The sequence below is a fragment of the Lissotriton helveticus genome, chromosome 3_2 (genome assembly GCF_964261635.1).
Source record: "Lissotriton helveticus chromosome 3_2, aLisHel1.1, whole genome shotgun sequence".
NCBI lineage: Eukaryota > Metazoa > Chordata > Amphibia > Caudata > Salamandridae > Lissotriton > Lissotriton helveticus.
This window is the reverse complement of record NC_136062.1, coordinates 393,312,783-393,335,794: the sequence shown is the minus strand read 5'-3', so window position 1 is coordinate 393,335,794 and position 23,012 is coordinate 393,312,783. Positions and strand designations below refer to the sequence as shown.

Genomic DNA, 23,012 nt, shown 5'->3' with positions numbered 1-23,012 from the left:
CTTCTCAGGGTTTGGTCCTTTCTGAGGACGCCCTTCCTGCGGACGCTGTGGATAAACGTATTGAGGGGGCTGTGAAGCGTTCTTATGCTGCTTCCAATTTTTCTATCCGTGCGACTGCCTATTCGAATTATATGGTTCAGTCGCTCCTTAAGGATTTCCAGTCCCTGTCCGTTCTGCTGCAAGACGGCGTGGATGCCACGCCTCTTTTGTCTTTGATGGAGCAACAGGTGCGGTACCTGTCTGATATTTCCTTTGACAATTTGGGGGCGGCGGCAGCTGCTTCTGGTGCTACCATCGCTGCCCGTCATCAAATTTGGATGCGTTCCTGGAAGGCGGAGTCTTCCCAGAAGTCTGTCCTCCTTAAGTTGCCCTTTGAAGTTTCCAAGGTTTTCGGTCCTCGGTTGGAGGATATGGTCAAGCAATCTGCGGAGAATCGCAAGCTGGTGGCTCCTGTCCGCCCCCTTCCCGGGGTCGAGGGTTTGGTTACCGTCGCGCCTTTGGGCCTCCTGCTCGTGGCGCTTCTCAGCCCTTTCGTGGCAGGGGTCGTGGCCGGGGGGGTCCCTGGAAGTGCCAAGCCCAGGCGGCTGCCAGTGTTGCCGCCTCCGCTTCCTCCTCTTCCCAATGACTGTCTGCCTTTGCCGGTTGGTGGTCGCCTTCAGTCCTTCTGAGCCCAGTGGTTGTCGATTCCGTATGCCTGGGCGGTTCGGACTGTTTTGGAAGGTTACCGGCTCGAGTTTTCCTCTCCTCCTCCTCCGGGTTTTGTTCGGACCCCTCTGCCCCATCTTCCTCTGCGAAGAGATGCTTTGTTGGCCGGCGTGCGGCTCCTGTTGGAGAAGCGGGCTATTGTGGAGGTGCCTCCGCTGGAGAGGGGCATGGGGTGGTACTCGATTCTCTTTCTGATTTCCAAGAAGGACTCTTCGGATCTTCGGCCTGTTCTGGATCTGAAGCGGGTCAATCGTTTCGTACTCCATCGTCCTTTCAAGATGGTGACTCTCCAGTCCATCCTGCCTCTGGTCCTTCCGGGTGGCTTCCTGGCGTCCCTGGACCTGATGGACGCTTATATTCATGTTCCTGTCCATCCAGACGACCAGAGTTTCCTCCGGTTTGCTGTGGGGAGCCGGCATTATCAGTTCAGGGTGCTCCCGTTCGGACTTTCATCGGCACCCAGGGTGTTCACCAAGCTGTTGGCCCCTCTGGTGGGTATTCTTCATTCCATGGGGCTGCTGGTTTTTCCATACCTGGATGACTGGTTGATTGTCTCTCCTTCTTTTTCACAGGCTCTGTTGGATGTGGACCAGGTGTGTCTTCTGCTAGGATCCTTTGGGTTCCTTATCAACCACAGAAAGTCCTCCCTGTTTCCCTCCCAGTCCCTGAAGTTCTTGGGGGCTCTCTTCCGCATGGACTTGGGAATGGTTTTTCTCTCGCAGGACCGGCAATTGACATTGTTTTGTCACCTTTCCTGGCTTCTGTCCCAGTCCCGGGTGTCTGCCCATCTCTGGTTGCGGAGTCAGGGAGAGATGGCGTCCACTCTGCATCTCCTTCCTTGGGCCAGGCTGCATCTGTACCCCCTGTTGCATCATGTCCTGTCTCACTGGGATCCTGCCTCCTTTAACTACAAGACTCTGATACCTGTCTCTCCGGGGATTCGGGAGGACCTCCAATGGTGGTTGTCCCCTCTCTCTCTTTCCCGGGGGTTCGATCTCCTTCCTCCTTGGTCTGTGGTCGTGTTGTCCACGGATGCCAGTGCTCTGGGGTGGGGTGCCGTTCTGGGTGCCTCCAAGGCTCAGGGTCGGTGGTCCGGCTTCAAGTCCCTCCAGTCATCGAACTGGAAGGAGTTGAGGGCGGTTTAGTTGGCTCTTCTTTGGTTTGCTCCTCTCCTTTGGGGTCGGGCGGTCTCTGTGCAGACGGACAATCAGGTGTTTCGTGCTTATGTGAATCACCAGGGGGGCATGTGTCCTGCTCTGTTTCTCCTTTCCCGGAAGATCGGCCTGTGGGCCGAATCGAATCTCTTGTCTCTGACGACGGTCTATCTTCCGGGGAAGGAGAATGGGCCTGCGGACTCTTTGAGCCGGGTGTTCCCTTCCTCAGTGTCCCTCTGTCTGTCCCCGGATCTGTTCATTCTGATTGTCCTCCGGTTCGGCCTTCCTTGGCTGGATCTTTTTGCCTCGGAGGATTCCGCCCTTCTTCCTGGGTTTTGCAGCATCGTTCCCTCTCCGCTGGCGTGGGCCACCGATGCTTTCTCGATTCCTTGGTCGAAGGGTCTGCTATTTGCCTTCCCTCCATTTGCCTTAATTCCGAGGGTCGTCCGGAAGATTCGTTGGGATCGGGCGGAGGTTCTCCTGGTTGTTCCGGAGTGGTCTCGGCGGTCTTGGTACCCCCTTCTACTGGCCTTTTCTGTTTGCCTCATTGGCGGTTTACCCTGTGTCCCTCCCCTCTGAGGGTTCCTCTTATTGGCCTTGCCTGCCTGCGTCGCCTCCGGCTGGGTGTTTGGCACTTGAGAGGTAGAGTTTGCTGGATCTGGGTAGCTCGGTGGAGGTTGCCCAATGTCTTCAGCTTTATCGGCGTCCTTCCACTTTGAAGTCGTATGCCCGTCACTGGAAGAGTTTCTCTACTTGGTGCCTTGGGAAAGGTCTCTCTTCTGCCTCCTGTGAGGCTGTGAGGGTGTTGGACTTCCTGCGGGATGGTTTCCTCCTGGGTCTTGCGGTTTCTTCCCTGCGGGCTCAGTGGGCTGCCATTCTTGCTTTTACGGGGTTCCTCTGTTGCCTCTGTCTCCCCGTTGGTGGCTCGCCTTCTGAGGAGTTTCTTGCTTCATCGTCCTGTCTCCCGTTCTCCTGTGCCTCCTTGGGATCTTCCCCTGGTTCTGCGGGCTTTGACAGGTCCTCCTTTCGAGCCTTTGGACTCTATGGCCCTGAAATTCCTTTCTGCTAAGGTTATTTTCCTGGTGGCCATTACTTCTGGGCGGAGGGTTGGTGAGATTGGGGCGCTGATGGCTTCCCCGCCCTTCTTGCGCTTTTGCGAGGATAAGGTGATTCTCCGTCCGAGTCATTTCTTTCTACCTAAGGTGGTGTCTTCCCTTCACTGTCAGGAGGATATTGTTCTCCCTGTGTTTTTTCTGACTCCTGCCTCTCCTAAGGAGGTGCTCCTCCATTCGTTGGTTGTGCTGAGGGCTCTCCGCATCTACTTGGAGCGTACGGCTGCCTTCAGGAAGGTTGATTCCCTCTTTGTCACCTATGGCCTCTCGGGGCTGGGGCTTCGTCCTTCCTTGTCCACTTTGTCTCGGTGGGTCCGGGGTGCTGTGGTTTCCTCTTACGACTCTGCCCACTGTCCTCTGCCTTCCTCTGTTCAGGGTCGGTCGACTCGGAGTGTGTCGTCCTCCTGGGCCATGTTCAAGGGGGCCTCCTTGAGGGACATTTGCAATGCTGCCACATGGGCTTCTCCCCATACTTTTGTTACCCATTACCGGCTTCAGTTGGGGATGGCGGCCTCTGCTACTTTTGGGGCGCTTGTCCTTTCTGCGGTGCATGATTTCTGAAATGTACTGTTTTCTGTGAATTAAATGGACCTGTTTGTTTTCTCGAACCTGTGTGGTCTGTTTCTTTCTGACAATCACCGTGTGCTTGGGTATGGGCTCACATGTAAGGAATGGGACGGGGAGACAGGACGAGGAGGTAATGCCCGGTTACTCACCGGTAATATCCATTACTCCGAGTCCTGCAGCCACATGCATCATCGTGTGTGTTTGCGATTCCTTATTTGCGATTTTTAGGGAATCGCAAATAAGGAATCGCAATATGGGATGCATCATGAAATGCGCATATTTTATGCGAATCGGTAAAAATCGCAATTTTTACCGATTCACATAAAATATTCGAATTCTTAATTGCAAAATCGCATCTTGCATTATCGCAAATTGCAATATCGCACACATGATGCATCTCAATGAAGGTGCTGGCAGTGAGCCAGGAAAACAATTAAGTACACCTGATGCACCATTTCAAATGCTTCAGAGTGTACTGGGAGTTGAAGCTGTGGTTGTTAGAGGTGGAGGAGCCTGTCTTTTTGTTCCACTGCAATGGATCCTGTGAATGCTTCTGAGGAAAGTAACACTAGGAAAAGAAAGGTCAAATTCAGTGACCTAGAGTTGGAGATCCTAATAGAGGAGGTCACAGCTAGGCAATATCAACTGTTTGGCAAAATGTCCCTAAAAGAGCCAGAAGGAGTGAAAAGGAAGCTGTGGCTGGCAATCCAAGTCAAAGTCAACGCAGTATGAGTGGCACATAGGGACATTACAAATTTGCAGAAAAGGTGGTATGATCTGCGCAGTCGCACAAAAGAAAGACTTGCGACGCGAATGAAGACGGCCAAGAAGACTGGTGGCGGGCCGCCAAAAGACAAGCCAAACACATCCCTGGATGATCTTGTGGAAGGGACACTTACTACAGAGGCAGTCATTGGCTTATTAGATATTGACACTTCTGACCTACCAGGTACCTCTCAAGGTAAAAATGACTCATGTTATTTATATTTACCTCTTTGTCCATTAAAGCAATTAGCAATTAAATTACAATTTTCCCTCCCCTACAATCTTTCAAAGTAAAGTAAATACTGGTGTTTTTTGATAGAAGCAGCAATGCATTGTGGTACTTGTAGTTTTTGTGAATTGGTTTTCATAAAAAGTCTCTTAGTCAAAATTCTAAAATCACCTAGTCACACAGTTTTGAAAGACACAATTTTTAAAAGTTGGAAACTTGTCTTTCTTTTTCAGGAGTTCTTTATTTAAGTAATGTAATAATTTGTTTCAAATACACAAAGTAAAGTAAATTCTCTATTTTATTCTTAATAGATGCTGATCTGGATACCCATTTTATAGACTTTGCAGGGTCATTCACAGATGATTTACTAAATTCTATTGATAATAACTCAGAGGCATCCTCACCAACAGTGCAGAGAGTTAATGCACGTCAAAGAATACGCCAGCTGCCAGATTCAGACAGTGAAGTTTCTCAAAATGAAAATTTAGTAGTCCAAGAGGCTCCCCAAAATCCAACTCCACTTCAAACACAAGGTCACAGACGCCATAGACTGCAGCAGTTTTTCAGGCGCATCAGACGTCAGGGTCAGCGTATATCCAATAATGAGGTGGACATCACTGCCAGTGCTGTTGAACTTAAACTCCTCAAAATTCACCGCCTACAAGGAAAGAATATTCGCATTATCAAAAGGAAATTAATTAGCATGACTGATGATGTGAGTGGCAGTAACAGAAGTTTAATGGAGATATCTGGACACATGGATGATGCAAATGAAAAGACTGCTCAAAAGTTTGACAAAATTGCAGCATCCATGGACAAAATGTGTGCAAACATGCATGCTCAATCTTTACTGCACTTAAGAAGGGCAAATCAGACAGTTTTGACTTTTCAAACTTGTAGTAGGGTGATGAATAAAATGTGCTTGCAGACTGCACAGCTGATTAGAAATGCAGTAACTATGCAGAAGGGCCTCAGAAAATGTTGTACTGAAATTTCTAAAGGTATGTCATCACTCATGTCTTCAACAGAAAAATTACAGAATGTGTCAATGTTGGACATGTCTGTTGAGGAGGACTGTACTCCAAGTAATGATGATGTGCCAATGGAAGGGAGTTCTGGTAAAAATGTAGAACGCCGTAGTATGAGGAAAAATGTGAACGGTACAATATTGAACATGGCTAAAGAAAATGTAACAAATAAAGCCTTAAGGGTCAGAGGAAGAAAGAAGTAGGTTGCTTTTGAAATTGAGTATTGTCCTTTTCATTGAACATGTACTTGAGTTTCTGCTTATTATTTAAGTTAGAATAAAAAATATATTGATGCCACCATGACTGATAATGGTGTTGACATAGATGTTACTTTGACTTAATTTTCAAACATTAATAAAAGCAATTACAAAATGATCACATTGTCTTTGGCATACCTTTATTAAAAGTATTGTTCTGTGATCTCAGCACTCCTTCTCCTTCCCTCTGCAGCGTCTGGACCATGTACTCTGGCTTGGGGTTGTGGGGGTTGATTGTCATTGTTGGGCATTCCTTCTTCAAAATCCAATTCTAGGCCTCTCTTAGTTGCAACGTTGTGCAGCATGGCACAAGCAGCAACAATTCTACAACAAACTTCAGGGCGATATTGTAAGGATCCTCCTGTTTTGTGAAGTATGCGAAATCTTGATTTCATCACTCCAAAAGTTCTTTCAATTACATTATGTGTTGATATATGGGCTTGGTTAAACAGTTGCTCTTTACGAGTAGATGGAGTCAGATAGGGAGTTAGTATGTAAGATCTTATTCCATAAGCACTGTCACCTATAGGTCATGATAACACAGAATAGAAATGAGTACTTTAAATGTAAGAATATTCCTCAACCATTGAAAAGAATTCAATAATGAATTTCTTACCTAGAAAATAATGTAAAGATGTGCACGCTAGAAATGCAAGTGCATCCCTGTGTATGAGGCACTGCCTTGGTTTTTAGGAAAAAATCCAAAAGTTACTGATAAAGTTTTTATATTTTGCTTGTTATTTTGTCAAAGTTCATTAGGTTAGGTAAATGATATTAGTTGCATATCATACATTTCCGTTTCTTGAATTAATAAACGTAGTGGTTTTCACACAATACACCTCCAATGCATTTCGGGCTGTCCTTGCCCTTTGTCAAGGAGTAGGTTCGCCAGCCTCAGCGGGAGACATAGCGATTTGGAAGCGTGAACGCCGGTGGGCGTGTAGTGTCGTCTCGAGGTTTGTCAATTACATTACGTGTTGATATATGGGCTTGGTTAAACAGTTGCTCTTTACGAGTAGTTGGAGTCAGATAGGGAGTAAGTATGAATGATCTTATTCCATAAGCACTGTCACCTATAGGTCATGATAACACAGAATAGAAATGAGTACTTTAAATGTAAGAATATTCCTCAACCATTGAAAAGAATTCAATAATGAATTTCTTTCCTAGCAAATAACCATCACCAAATTCTCCTGCCAACAGCCTTCCATGAATGGCATTTTGCTTGAAAATGTAGGAATAATGGGCACTACCAGGAAAGCTGGCTACCAGGTCAGTAATTATAGTTTTTGCATTATATATGGCTTGAATATTCAGGGAATGGTAACATTTCTATTGCGAAAAATGTACTCATTGTGTGAAGGAGGACAACTAGGAATGTGTGTGCCATCTATGCAGCCAATTACATGTGGTAAATGTGCCAAATTATAAAAATCTAACTTGGTTTGGAGTAAATCTTGTGCAGTAGTTGGAAATGTTATGTAATGCCTTATCCTATGAAGCGTAGCATCTAGAAAATTATTGAAAAATCTAGACAGTGAACTCTGGGACACACCACCGGCAATGGCTATGACACCTTGGAATAAACCTGAGGCAAGAAGGTGAAGTGAACAAAGCACCTGAACATGTGTGGGAATGGCTTGGGTCCTACGAGTATGCTTTTGTAAATATGGGTCCAGATCAGCTATCAATTCCATGATGGAATCACCATTGAGCCTATACTTGTCATATATCTCTGGATCACTCTGCCCCAATAAAGTGATGCACAGCCTAAATATTCTATCACTGATCATTCTCCTCCTAGCTGCATCTCTCAATCTCCGCCTACGTCCAAATATAATGACAGCAGCCATGGCAAATGCTTCTGACATCCATTGGTGTTCCCCTTATATGCCATTGGAATCACTGTCACCTGTTGTCCATTAGCGAAAAAAAATACCACCACCTCAGACCACTTCTTATTTTAAGAAATGCAATTTGCAAATTTTACGAAATTCCCAAATAGCGATTTTTGATGCATGCCATTTTTTAGGGAAAAAAAGTGATTTCCACTCTATGCGATTTATTTTAAGAATTCGCACATGACATAGCGATTCCTAAATGTGCGAAAATTGTAACATGTTTGATGCATCCCAAAACACATTTTTGAATTCGCAAACGGACGAATTCTGCAATTCGCACCGTTTGCGAATGCAAAAACCAATGATGCATGTGCACGCTGGTCTCCACGTCCCATTCCTGAGCCTTTCCCTCCCTCCCTGGATTGGGTTTTCTTTGGGTGATTGTCCGTTTTTCTTTCTGGTTTCTTTGGTATTCTCAGGAGGTTTCTCTGATGCACTTCCCCCTTTGTAGTCACGTGAGGGTGACGTCATCCCAGGGGGAAGTGCAAACAGCTCAGCTATGTTAGGGGTTTCTGTAGAGCAGACTAGCTGCTCACATGTAAGGAATGGGACGGGGAGACCAGGACTCGGAGTAATGGATATTACCGGTGAGTAACCGGGCATTATAAAGCCTTCCCTAACCACTGTGTTATGTTTTGAATCCTGAGTTTGTGCTTCTCCAGTTCAAGCACTCTTAAAAAATCAGTATGGATGTCATGTGAATCTTACACCTTGTAGTTTTGCTAACCTTACCATATGGTAATTGATCAGTATGGATGTCATGTGAATCTTACACCTTGTAGTTTTGCTAACCTTACCATATGGTAATTGATACCCCCACAAAGTACTGCACAGACTCCAACTCATCCTGCCTTTGTTGCTAACTAAAAACAATGAACAACACATCCGAGATAGTTCCCAGACCTTTTTTTTCATTTCAGGTCTACAAAGCAGTATCGACCGACCGGTTGGAGCCACAAAAAGCGCTACAGCTAAATATTTAAAACACAGAAGCATATCGTGGACCAACATCTTTTAGGTAATACCCCAGTCGCGTACAGTCCCATATTCGACTTAGCTAAAAATATGCAGAGTAACTTATCAGGTTCTACTTGCATTCCATCTGCAGGATCAAACATCCGTTTATAGAGCCAGAATACTAGCGCCCAGCTGAACTATCCCGCTACTAGTGTCTAAAAGTTTTCCTCAAAGACACAGGTAGAAGTTACTCGTTTAAACTTACCTTCAGATGGTAGACACTAGAACACCCTGCACGTTATGCATGCTTACACACGCCAGCAGGAAAGCATGGATATAAACTATTCTCTTCCTACTAATCTTCAAAAACATTTCGACTAACAGGACTTTCCTATACCTTCACAAGTCTTTCTCTCATTCTGGGAATCAAGGTTCTGAGGTGCTCAGTGCACCCTTTCCACCAGACTATCTTCTAACTCTGGCACAGGTCAGCCCTTGGCTTGTACAGTTCATTTAAACACTGGAATATTGTATTGAATCATAGATGCTCAGAAACTAATGATGGTACATATGCTCTTATCACAGATAATGAGTACCCCCTGGTTTTAATAGTAGGTATGAACCTGTCTGTTGTCCAGTTTCATGTTCGTCCTGAAGAAGGTGAAGTAAAGTAATGACATCACTGAAACGTACGTAGGCCGTACGCACCAGAGACCCTCAAACAAAAATTAAATCAAACCCTGGAGAAAGAAAGGAAAGGATCACCAAAGACTATTAATCCTTACAATATAAAGGAAGATTTAAACATCACGGGTTGTAGTAACATCTTGAGGAGTCTACCAGAGGACACATTATTTGTTTATCACTTTTGTTTATTGTTGTTTGTTGTGTTAGTAATACCAGGACAATCAGTATGACAGATTGAGAATGTGTGAATGTTGAAATGAGTGGGGGTAACTGTATATGCACTGTTTAGGAGTTTCTGTTAAGACACAATTTAACCTTGCATTTTAAACTGATTTGTACTTATATCACCATGTCACTGTATTGTAATTTTGATAAAATAATCACTAAAAAATGAGAAAACCAAAAGTGTGAAGAAAAAGATAGAAAATAAATGAAAGAAATAAAATACAAATACTAAGTCTAAGTGAATGACTTCTTGTTTCTTGTAGCATCCTGTATATAATCTTGATGAAACTTTAATGCTTATGTGTAAAGAAATATAGGTCAGAATAGAGGTTCCGCTCTCTCTTGTTGTTGGTTTGCCACTCCCGCCTCTAGACCTGAAAGCACTTTAGGGAGTACCCTGTTTACCCATGCTATCTCTCCACAGTTTTTACGGTAGGGCTTCTTGTTTGATTGAATCTACTTCATGCTATCGTCACAACCTGTGGACTAATTCATCACACCAGTCGGCCCATACCTGTCATTAGTACCTATCCAATCTATTCACACAATTTCCAACTCTGTCTCTCACACCATAGGAACCGTCCTTGCACACAATTTTTCACCTTGTATCCATCCTTGCAGTCCCTCTCACTACTTTTCTGTAATTATGGACAATTTAGAAACTTTTGGATTTTCAGATGAGGACTATGCAAATATGTTAGGCCAAATCACAGGAAGCAGTATAACCAGCACCAACTCCCTTCCTAATTCCAACAGTGATTGGCTCAAATTGCTTAATCTAAAAAAGAAAGCTAAACGTATGGAATCTCACGCATTCTTCATGTGTGAGCACCTTAAAGCAGGAGTAATCCCCACAGGCCTCAGAGTAAGAAACATGCCGGCCTTGTTCATAGAAGTACGCAAATTCCTCGAACACTGGTCACTTATAGCCAACAGATGCTCGCGAGACTGGATGCTATTAATCATAGACACAGTCCGAGAGATGCTAGCCATATTAAATAAAGAAATAGCAGAACTAGAGGAAAAACTAATAGCCAACCCAGCTGTAGAAGAAGCTAAAAAGACACTACAGGAGATTAATGAAGAAATAGAGGAGTTTGACACCTATCTCATAAAAAGAAAAATTGATAAATTAAAAAAGGATGTTAGATGGTTTACACGTGAAAAAATCTACCCTTACTTGAGACCAGATTTTTATCAGACAGGCCCGAATGACCAGACCCCAATAGGAGCTAGAACATCCAATCAAGGGCCACAAAATCAAAGGTACAACAAAAGAGTAAGGATCCAAAATTTCTCAGAAACTAATTCTTCAGAGTCAGACCCAGATGGACTAGAGGCAGAAGATTTAGACTATGGTTACCATGACAGTAACCAAAGAGGAAAACAAACAGGCAGATTCAACAGAGGTCCTAGGCGGTCTTCTTCTTTTTTAGGGAGAGGTCGGGGTTCGCACAGACCCCGATACCCAGGGACGAATATGAACCATTACCAACAGTCGAACCCTCCACATCCTCAGCCCTATGTACAGACCAGGAGGCAACAATATTGGAAACAATAAAGTTAGATAATACACCTGCCATTCCAATTTTCGACTTGTCTAAACACAAATTGTCAACCGAAGAAGTACGAGTTCTTAGCAAAGGACTCTCCTTCGTCCCTAGCTCGTTAGCCAACAGGTACAAAATTAACCAAGACATGTTATCCTTCTTTCGTAAGGTGAGGCTTAAAAAATACTTTGACGGGGCAGTCGAGAATGAAGAAGAGGCTAATTTATCAGGGTGTAAGCCCCCATCTACTTTTACGCCAACACTCGAAATGCTAGGCCCAGAAGTCAGCGTTTTTGAAAAAAATGTGCTGAAAGAGTTGGAAAGAATATTAAAATATATTCCCAGGCCACTACAAAATCTGACTATGTCAGAAAGAGAAGCTCTTAAACAATTACAAGAAAACTCAGACATTACTATCAAGCCGAGCGATAAAGCAGGCGGGATAGTAGTTATGGACACTGAAAACTACACCAACAAAATCCAAGAAATGCTCAATGTAGAAGAACATTACAAAAAACCAACAGACGAGCTCTATCTGAACTCACCAGACAAATAGAACTAACAGTTAACAAAGCATTTGAAGAAGGCTTTATTTGCCAAAAAGAAATGGACTTCCTGATAAAGACCAATGCAGTCACTCCAGCGATCTATGGGGTCCCAAAGACACACAAAAATATCTTAGACCCACCACTCAGACCAATAGTGGCTTCTATCAATTCCAACACAGAACCTCTTTCTAAATACTTAGATACGTTCCTACGCCCCCTCACCACCACATATGACTCCTACATTAAAGACACAGGTCACATCATTACCATCTTAGAACATGTTACCTTTAATGAGAATACACAATTTCTAGTAACATGCAACATAGAATCTCTCTACACCAACATCCCCCAGGACCGAGCAATGGTAGCGGTGGCAGCGCTCCTTGCTAGGACACCGGGACAGAGACCAGACAATTTCATCATGGAATGCTTGGAAATTGTCCTCCATAACACTTTCTTTGAATTTAGAGAGAACCTATACCAACAGATCATAGAAGTAAGCGTGGGGGCCTCATGTGCCCCCAGTATCGCGAATATCTACATGGGCGAATTCGAACTAAAAAACATATTTAACGAATTAGCCCCTTTCTTTGAAAATTTCACTAGGTGGCATCGTTTCATAGATGACATATTCTTCATATGGACAGGAGCTGAAGAAATGCTGAAAGAGTTTATGGAGTGGCTCAACTTAGCAGACCCACACTTGAAATTCACCTGAAATTTTTCAACCAAACAGGTAGAATTTTTGGACATATGGGTCCAAAACATGAAAGGAGAAATTACAGTCAGCTTATACCGTAAGCCCACAGCGAAAAATACCATCTTAGAGCACGGAAGTTATCATCCTCCGAGTCAAAAAGACTCAATTCCCTTCGGGGAATTTCTAAGAATAAAGAGAAACTGTACCAACATTAAAGATTTCATGACACATGCCAATAAGCTACAAGTTCGCTTATTAGAACAAGGGTACCCCAGAAGATTGGTTCGCCAATCACTCAAAAGAGCGAAATACTACAACAGGGATGCCCTCCTAAACCAAACTGCCAAAGCCCCAAATCAAAATCTGGTCTGTGTCTTGAATCACACCACTCTCAACAACAAAATTAGACAGATCATAAACAAAAATTGGAAAATTCTAAATACTCAAGATCACGTGACAGAGTTGAGAAAGCCTCTGATCGCGTTCAGGAGGAATCCCAACCTAAGAGACAAATTAGTCCACAGCAGGCCGAAATTAAAAGACAAATCATCCCAACGGACCATGGACGGTAAACCATTACCAAAAGGGAACCACAAATGTGGAACCTGTCATGCTTGTGATCAAGTCATCTCTGGTAACACATGGGCTTACAGAAACAAAACTGGCCAGCTTACATAAATGAAAAATTGCAAAACCTCTAACGTAATCTATTTTATACTATGTCCCTGTAGTTTAGGTTACATAGGAGAGACAGCCAGAGAATTCCGAGTGAGATTCTCAGAGCATAAATCAGCAGTCAGAACCAGAAAAACGAATGCACCCATGGTAGCGCATTTCATCCAATATGGCCACACGGAAAAGGACATGCGCTGGCAGATTCTCGAACGAGTAAAGCACACTCCAGGCAAAGACATGACAAAGCACAGGAAACAACGAGAAACCTTCTGGATATACCATCTTGACACGGTACGTCATGGACACAATGAAGAGATCTGTTGGATTATCACTGACTAGCCAGAAAACCTTTGTACTGAACTCTACAGCAAGTCTAACTGGCATAGTTATTACATTTAGAACATCCTTGTCAATATGCTGAGAATACTTCTGTCCACCTTCTTAGAATAAGGCTCATAATTAGAACACCCATATTTATCAGACCAGTCACTTTGGCACCGATCCATACCTATGAGGCTTCTTCCCATACTTACATGCAGTGTATGCATTACCCACTTATTAGGAATAACCTACGATGGCCACATTAGCCATAATCTCACTATGAAGAGTCATAATGCAAAACTTTATGACTATGTGCATGACTTAATATTATTAGAATACCATCCCTACATTACCCCGCTTCTCAAGTGATCAGTACTTGACGGACTCCTTAGCACTATAAACAACATAGATAACTTAGCGGACACTCTTTCAACAGAGAGCATTATGGCACTATTCTCTCTTTACAACCAACTCGCAATTTAAACATCACAAATAAGATAGATAACCATATGCAGTTACCATAATGGACAGTGAGCGCCATATTATAGTATCCCATAACATACACTGGTGAGTCCTTTCTCAATGTCCACTAACCATGTTCAAGTAGAGTCCCATTTCTATGCTTAGGTTTAGGACCGGTACAACCTACTTCCGGTATCGGCTCCGGCTCTGAGCAATTAAACACAGTAACCGCTATAAAAACAAGCGTCGCAATGCTGCCGGCTGTCAGTGGCAGAGACATCGGCCGGAGGTGCCCCCCTGGAGACGAGCTAATCTTTGTTCACAGGTAAGCGACTCCCTCCGAAGCTCCCCTTTATCAAAGTACTTGGTTAGCGTGCCTGACCCGCTGCGGCATCTGTACTGAGTCTTTGCGTTACTAGCTAGCTAGCCGATGCCCTCCCTCTTTAATATATTTTACCAGTAAGGACTTCGTAAAACTAGGCGATATTATAACACGCGAGCAGACAACAAACATAGGGACTCTGTCCTAAACATACGTAACTACATAGCGAAGCTACACGCAGACAGACATACGCTACACAAGAACGTGAGAGATAATGCTAGACCGCCCTTTCAGAAAGGGCTTAATTAGTGTCAGATAACCCTTCCATATAGCGTAGACATATGTGTAGAGACGCATTGCACATAGAGAGGGAGAGGATACAGACACACCGCTGCAGCTGCAAGTAAGTAATAGTCCGTTTCCTCAACCACAAGTAACTTTATATACAATATGAGTAGCAAGACAAAATACATTGCTCCAGTAACACCTACACCGTCAAAGTGAGTATTCCAATATAAGCAACAGGTAATTGTTGTCATATATCACCAGAGCGATATTAACAACATCAACACCTCCTTTTGCTAACCTTACCATATGGTAATTGATACCCCCACAAAGTACTGCACAGGCTCCAACTCATCCTGCCTTTGTTGCTAACTAAAAACAATGAACACCACATCCAAGATAGATCCCAGACCTTTTTTTCATTTCAGGTCTACAAAGAAGTATCGACCGACCGGTTGCAGCCACAAAAAGCGCTACAGCTAAACATTTAAAACACAGAAGCATATCGTGGACCAACATCTCTTAGGTAATACCCCAGTCGCGTACAGTCCCATATTCGACTTAGCTAAAAATATGCAGAGTAACTTATCAGGTTCTACTTGCATTCCATCTGCAGGATCAAACATCCGTTTATAGAGCCAGAATACTAGCGCCCAGATGAACTATCCCGCTACTAGTGTCTAAAAGTTTTCCTCAAAGACACAGGTAGATGTTACTCGTTTAAACTTACCTTCAGATGGTAGACACTAGAACACCCTGCACATTATGCATGCTTACACACACCAGCAGGCAAGCATGGATACAAACTATTCTCTTCCTACCAATCTTCAAAAACGTTTTCGACTAACAGGACTTTCCTATACCTTCACAAGTCTTTCTCTCATTCTGGGAATTAAGGTACTGAGGTGCTCAGTGCACCCTTTCCACCAAACTATCTTCTAACTCTTGCACAGGTCAGCCCTTGGCATGTACAGTACATTTAAACACTGGAATATTGTATTGAATCATAGATGCTCAGAAACTAATGATGGTACATATGCTCTTATTACAGATAATGAGAACCCCCTGGTTTTAATAGTAGGTATGAACCTGTCTGTTGTCCAGTTTCATGTTGGCCCTGAAGAAGGTGAAGTAAAGTAATGACTTCACTGAAACGTACGTAGGCCGTACGCACCAGAGACCCTCAAACAAAAATTAAATCAAACCCTGGAGAAAGAAAGGAAAGGATCACCAAAGACTATTAATCCTTACAATATAAAGGAAGATTTAAACATCACGGGTTGTAGTACCATCTTGAGGAGTCTACCAGAGGACACATTATTTGTTTATCACTTTTGTTTATTGTTGTTTGTTGTGTTAGTAATACCAGGACAATCAGAATGAAAGATTGAGCATGTGTGAATGTTGATATGAGTGAGAGTAACTGTATATGCACTGTTTAGGGGTTTCTGTTCAGACACGATTTAACCTTGCATTTTAAACTGATTTGTACATATGTCACCATGTCACTGTATTGTAATTTTGATAAAATAATCACAAAAAAATGAGAAAAACAAAAGTGGGAAGAAAAAAATTGAAAATAAATGAAAGAAATAAAATACAAATACTAAGTCTAAGTGAATGCCTTCTTGTTTCTTGTAGCATCCTGTATGTAATCTTGATGAAACTTTAATGCTTATGTGTAAAGAAATATAGGTCAGAATAGAGGTTTCTCTCTCTCTTGTTGTTGGTTTGCCACTCCCGCCTCTAGACCTGAAAGCACTTTAGGGAGTATCCTGTTTACCCATGCTAACGCAGTAGGAGTGGCACATAGGGACATTACAAATTTGCAGAAAAGGTGGTATGATCTGCGCAGTCGCGCAAAAGAAAGACTTGCGACGCGAATGAAGACGGCCAAGAAGACTGGTGGCGGACCTCCAAAAGACAAGCCAAACACACCCCTGGATGATCTTGTGGAAGGGACACTTACTACAGAGGCAGTCATTGGCTTATTAGATATTGACACTTCTGACCTACCAGGTACCTCTCAAGGTAAAAATGAGAGGTATTGTTATTTATATTTACCTCTTTGTCCATTAAAGCCATTAGCAATTAAATTACAATTTTCCCTCCCCTACAATCTTTCAAAGTAAAGTAAATACTGGTGTTTTTTGATAGAAGCAGCAATGCATTGTGGTACTTGTAGTTTTTGTGAATTGGTTTTCATAAAAAGTCTCTTAGTCAAAATTCTAAAATCACCTAGTCACACAGTTTTGAAAGACACAATTTTTAAAAGTTGGAAACTTGTCTTTTTTTCCAGGAGTTCTTTATTTAAGTAATGTAATAATTTGTTTCAAATACACAAAGTAAAGTAAATTCTCTATTTTATTCTTAATAGATTCTGATCTGGATACCCATTTTATAGACTTTGCAGAGTCATTCACAGATGATTTACTAAATTCTATTGATAATTACTCAGAGGCATCCTCACCAACAGTGCAGAGAGTTAATGCACGTCAAAGAATACGCCAGCTGCCAGATTCAGACAGTGAAGTTTCTCAAAATGAAAATTTAGTAGTCCAAGAGGCTCCCCAAAACCCAACTCCACTTCAAACACAAGGTCACAGACGCCATAGACTGCAGCAGTTTTTCAGGCGCAGGCGACGTCAGGGTCAGCGTAGATCCAATAATGAGGTTGACATCACTGCCAGTGCTGTTGAACTTAAACTCCTTAAAATTCACCGCCTACAAGGAAAGGATATTCGCGTTATCAAAAGGAAATAAATTAGCATGACTGATGATGTGAGTGGCATTAACAGAAGTTTAATGGAGATATCTGCACACATGGAAGATGCAAATGAAAAAACTGCTCAAAAGTTTGACAAAATTGCAGCATCCATGGACAAAATGTGTGCAAACATGCATGCTCAATCTTTACTGCACTTAAGAAGGGCAAATCAGACAGTTTTGGCTTTTCAAACTTGTAGTAGGGTGCTGAATAAAATGTGCTTGCAGACTGCACAGCTGATTAGAAATGCAGTAACTATGAAGGGCCTCAGAAAATGTTGTACTGAAATTTCTAAAGGTATGTCATCACTCATGTCTTCAACAGAAAAATTACAGAATGTGTCAATGTTGGACATGTCTGTTGAGGAGGACTGTACTCCAAGTAATGATGATGTGCCAATGGAAGGGAGTTCTGGTAAAAATGTAGAACGCCGTAGTATGAGGAAAAATGTGAACGGTACAATAATGAACATGGCTAAGAAAATGTAACAAATAAAGCCTTAAGGGTCAGAGGAAGAAAGAAGTAGGTTGCTTTTGAAATTGAGTATTGTCCTTTTCATTGAACATGTACTTGAGTTTCTGCTTATTATTTAAGTTACAATAAAAAATATATTGATGCCACCATGACTGATAATGGTGTTGACATAGATGTTACTTTGACTTCATTTTCAAACATTAATAAAAGCAATTACACAATTATCACATTGTCTTTGGCATACTTTTATTAAAAGTAATGTTCTGTGATCTCAGCCCTCCTTCTCCTTCCCTATGCAGCGTCTGGACCATGTACTCTGGCTTGGGGTTGTGGGGGTTGATTGTCATTATTGGGCATTCCTTCTTCAAAATCCAATTCTAGGCCTCTCTTAGTTGCAACGTTGTGCAGCATGGCACAAGCAGCAACAATTTTACAACAAACTTCAGGGCGATATTGTAAGGATCCTCCTGTTTTGTGAAGTATGCGAAATCTTGATTTCATCACTCCAAAAGTTCTTTCAATTACATTACGTGTTGATATATGGGCTTGGTTAAATAGTTGCTCTTTACGAGTAGATGGAGTCAGATAGGGAGTTAGTATGAATGATCTTATTCCATAAGCACTGTCACCTATAGGTCATGATAACACAGAATAGAAATGAGTACTTTAAATGTAAGAATATTCCTCAACCATTGAAAAGAATTCAATAATGAATTTCTTACCTAGAAAATAATGTAAAGATGTGCACGCTAGAAATGCAAGTGCATCCCTGTGTATGAGGCACTGCCTTGGTTTTTAGGAAAAAATCCAAAAGTTACTGATAAAGTTTTTTTATTTTGCTTGTTATTTTGTCAAAGTTCATTAGGTTAGGTAAATGATATTAGTTGCATATCATACATTTCCGTTTCTTGAATTAATAAACGTAGTGGTTTTCACACAATACACCTCCAATGCATTTCGGGCTGTCCTTGCCCTTTGTCAAGGAGTAGGTTCGCCAGCCTCAGCGGGAGACATAGCGATTTGGAAGCGTGAACGCCGGTGGGCGTGTAGTGTCGTCTCGAGGTTTGTCTATTACATTACGTGTTGATATATGGGCTTGGTTAAACAGTTGCTCTTTACGAGTAGTTGGAGTCAGATAGGGAGTAAGTATGAATGATCTTATTCCATAAGCACTGTCACCTATAGGTCATGATAACACAGAATAGAAATGAGTACTTTAAATGTAAGAATATTCCTCAACCATTGAAAAGAATTCAATAATGAATTTCTTACCTAGAAAATAACCATCACCAAATTCTCCTGCCAACAGCCTTCCATGAATGGCACTTTGCTTGAAAATGTAGGAATCATGGGCACTACCAGGAAAGCTGGCTACCAGGTCAGTAATTATAGTTTTTGCATTACATATGGCTTGAATATTCAGGGAATAGTAACATTTTCTATTGCGAAAAATGTACTCATTGTGTGAAGGAGGACAAATAGGAATATGTGTGCCATCTATGCAGCCAATTACATGTGGTAAATGTGCCAAATTATAAAAATCTAACTTGTTTTGGAGTAAATCTTGTGAAGTAGTTGGAAATGTTATGTAATGCCTTATCCTATGAAGCATAGCATCTAGAAAATTATTGAAAAATCTAGGCAGTGTACTCTGGGACACACCACCAGCAATGGCTATGACACCTTGGAATGAACCTGAGGCAAGAAGGTGAAGTGAACAAAGCACCTGAACATGTGTGGGAATGGCTTGGGTCCTACGAGAAGGCTTTTGTAAATATGAATCCAGATCAGCTATCAATTCCATTATGGAATCACCATTGAGCCTATACTTGTCATATATCTCTGGATCACTCTGCCCCAATAAAGTGATGCGCAGCCTAAATATTCTATCACTGATCATTCTCCTCCTAGCTGCAGCTCTCAATCTCCGTCCAAATATAATGACTGCAGCCATGGCAAATGCTTCTGACAACCATTGGTGTTCCCCTTATATGCCTTTGGAATCACTGTCACCTGTTGTCCATTAGCGAAAAAAAATACCACCACCTCAGACCACTTCTTATTTTAAGAAATGCAATTTGCAAATTTTACGAAATTCCCAAATAGCGATTTTTGATGCATGCCATTATTTAGGGAAAAAAAGCGATTTCCACTTTATGCTATTTATTTTAAGAATTCGCACATGACATAGCGATTCCTAAATGTGCGAAAATTGTAACATGTTTGATGCATACCAAAACACATTTTTGCATTTGCAAACGGACGAATTCTGCAATTCGCACCGTTTGCGAATGCAAAAACCAATGATGCATGTCTGGTCTCCCCGTCCCATTCCTGAGCCCTTCCCTCCCTCCCTGGATTGGGTTTTCTTTGGGTGATTGTCTGTTTTTCGTTCTGGTTTCTTTGGTATTCTCAGGAGGTTTCTCTGATGCACTTCCCCCTTTGTAGTCACGTGAGGGTGACGTCATCCTAGGGGGAAGTGCAAACAGCTCAGCTATGTTAGGGGTTTCTGTAGAGCAGACTAGCTCCATTCAATCTAAGTCGAACCGTGGGAGATATGTAAAGTAGGTCAGTGAGTGCAATAAAGCCCCTTGGCATGCCCCATCTTCCTCATAACAGCTAAGAAAAAGGACCATTCAAAGGAGTCAAATGCCTTTTCGGTGTCTAAAAGCACAGCTGCAGCAGGGGTTTGTGGGTTAATCCTATTGATGGTGGCAAAGAGAATTCTACGGTTTAATGCTGTGGACCGGTGGGGCATGAAGCAGGACTTTACCAGCGATATTATCCAGTCAAGGCTAGGCGTAGTGCTATCATTTTGGTGAGTATTTTGTAATCTAGATTCTACAGAGACAAGGGCCTGTAAGAGCCACACAAGGATGGACCTTTGCCTGGTTTTGGCAACAGTATAATCACAGTCTCAAGCAAATTGGGAGGAAGAATCTGGCTTTCAAGTATTTACTTGTATGCTTCATAAAAATCGCTTGTAAACCTGTATAGTCCAGGATCTGTGGAGCCGGTAATGGCTTCTATGGCACTAATAATCTCCTCATTAGAAAAGGTTCTTCAAGAAATTATTGCATTGCTTTCTCTTACCACACTACGGCTACTACAGCAAATTGTGTCCGATCTATGTCCCGATTCCCGATCAACATTGTCGAGTGTTAATCCCGAAGTATACTAGTGTGTGTAGTACCTCAGGAACTCGTTACGAATCTCTGGGTGCCAGTGAGAAGGTTCCCCTGAGTGGATTGTAGCGTAGTAATACATGAGCGCCCACACGATGGGCGAATCAGTCTCGCCAGAGTTCGGCCTCCGGCGCTAGCCCTCACTGTAGTGGCATGCTTTGGCGTATTGACTCAGATAGTGTGTTTCGTGCTCTGCGGCCTCCCTAAACTCTGTTAGTAATGTTAACCTCTATTTCGTGTATCTCGGTCCGGGTGCAAGATTGACTCCTGGTCTAATGCACTCAGCTGCGTCTCAATCTGTTGGAGTGTTGTTCGGAGGCCTTGCAACACCCCGGCTTGCTTAGTGATGCATACCCCTCTCGCATTAGCCTTGAAGGCCTCCCAAAGTGCTGCCCTTGTCGAGACCGATCCAGTGTTAATGTCAAAACATTTGATTATTGTTTAACGAAGCTCGTCTTTGAATGTGCTATCGAGTATCGAGCGTGACTAGGGAATCGTCACTGCCCTCGGGTCTGGGAATTCAGAGGCTCAAGAGTACAGGCAAATGATCCGAGAGGGTTCTAGGCAGATGTTGGATCGCCTTAAACTAGGCAGCTAATGAAGGGGTCACCAGCCAGGTCTAGCCACGTCCAGGTGTGTTGTGAAGTGGAATAGTGTGGGTAGGCCCGCTCGCCTGGGCGGCAGTGACTCTACATATCTAATAAGCCCAAATCTTCACACAGCAGCAACAGGGTTGTATGAGCTTGGGGTTTGGTATCAGTTGAGGTGGATGCACCATCCCTAAGTGGATCTAAAAGGAGATTATAGACCCCCCCATGCATATGTGATCAGCGTTCACTTGTAGAAGTTGTAAGTGGAGCGCCTTAAAAAGTGTGGATCGTCCACATTAGGGATGTATAGGCAAACAAACGCAAATTTGGGCCCCATAAGATGTCCTGTCACAATACCATATCAGCCCTCTCTGTCAGTTCATGTTGTTCAATGCTGAAATGAGAGCAGTTAATGGATGAGCACAGCTGCGCCCCTTGCATATGAACTATTGAAGCAAAATATCTGTGGGGGCTCCAAGTTGCAGCAAACGAAGTTGCTTTGGATTTGGGCAAGTGCGTTTCCTGTAGGAAGGCTACCCCTGTCTAGTGTCTCTGTAAGTAGGTTAGTACTTGCCTACACTTTCTAGTGTTGTTTATACCTTGCATTTTCCAAGTAAGGAGTGACAGGTCGGTGTGCATAGACAAGCCATCACGCGCCATCAGGGAAAGTGTCTATCCTTGTGTGTAAGTGTGCATTGCGAAAAATTACGTACCATATGCACAAATTACATAATAGGCATGGCAATAAATTGAAATAGTAACATACCGACACCCTCCCCCTCCCTCCACCCATCCATGCTAACCCCTATGCAGGGACATAACCCCTTACCAAATAGGAAACATGCATCATTATTCTCCCAACTCGTTGACATAGATCGGACACACATATGCAATCTAATAGTGAGCCAATCAAAGGTGATAAACACCAGGAGGGAGAGGCAACGCCTCACCGATCCGCCCAACATGTATACTGTGCAACAGTGAATAAACCATAGATCTATATGCTCTGAGCCATGTCACAAACATAAAATATTACCCCACCAGTTCAATATAGCGTTGCGGAACTTACTCCGATGTAAACAACTTCACTCTGGCCGCAGAACCACTCTGCGGGGAGAGGAGCCAGTCAGACGCCCTGCTTGAGAGATCCCCGATCTTTTAAAGTCACAACAAAATTATTGGACAGCTGTAGGTGTATCAAACACCCGAGTCTTCCCCTGCAGGTCTATCCTCAATCGGGCAGGGTAAAGCATGCCGTACCTGAGTCCAAAGTTTCTCAACTTGGCTTTCACTCCCACAAACTTCCTCCAAGCCTCTTGTACCATTGCGGTAGAGTCAGGGAAAATCGATACAGTGGAATCCTGCCAGGGCAATGTTCTCATCTCAAGACACAGTCGTAGCCCATTGTCCCGGTCTCGATCCTTCTACATTCTAGCAATGATCGGTCTGGGAGGAGCGCCCGGATTATGACGAGGACCCAGGGAGCGGTACACTCTCTCAATGAGAAACATGGGAGTGAACGCTAACTTACCACACAAATCCGTGA

The 23,012-nt window shown here is 43.1% G+C and overlaps 1 long non-coding RNA gene across 1 annotated transcript in view; it reads right to left on the bottom strand.

Annotated features, from left to right (window-relative positions):
- Positions 1 to 16,938: 16,938 nt before the first annotated feature.
- The window catches only part of LOC144826335 (uncharacterized), a 139,562-nt gene continuing 133,488 nt past the window's right edge, over positions 16,939 to 23,012 (bottom strand). The window contains exon 3 of the long non-coding RNA XR_013609791.1: positions 16,939 to 17,174. This is a non-coding gene — a long non-coding RNA (uncharacterized LOC144826335). The remainder of the gene's footprint in view (positions 17,175 to 23,012) is intronic.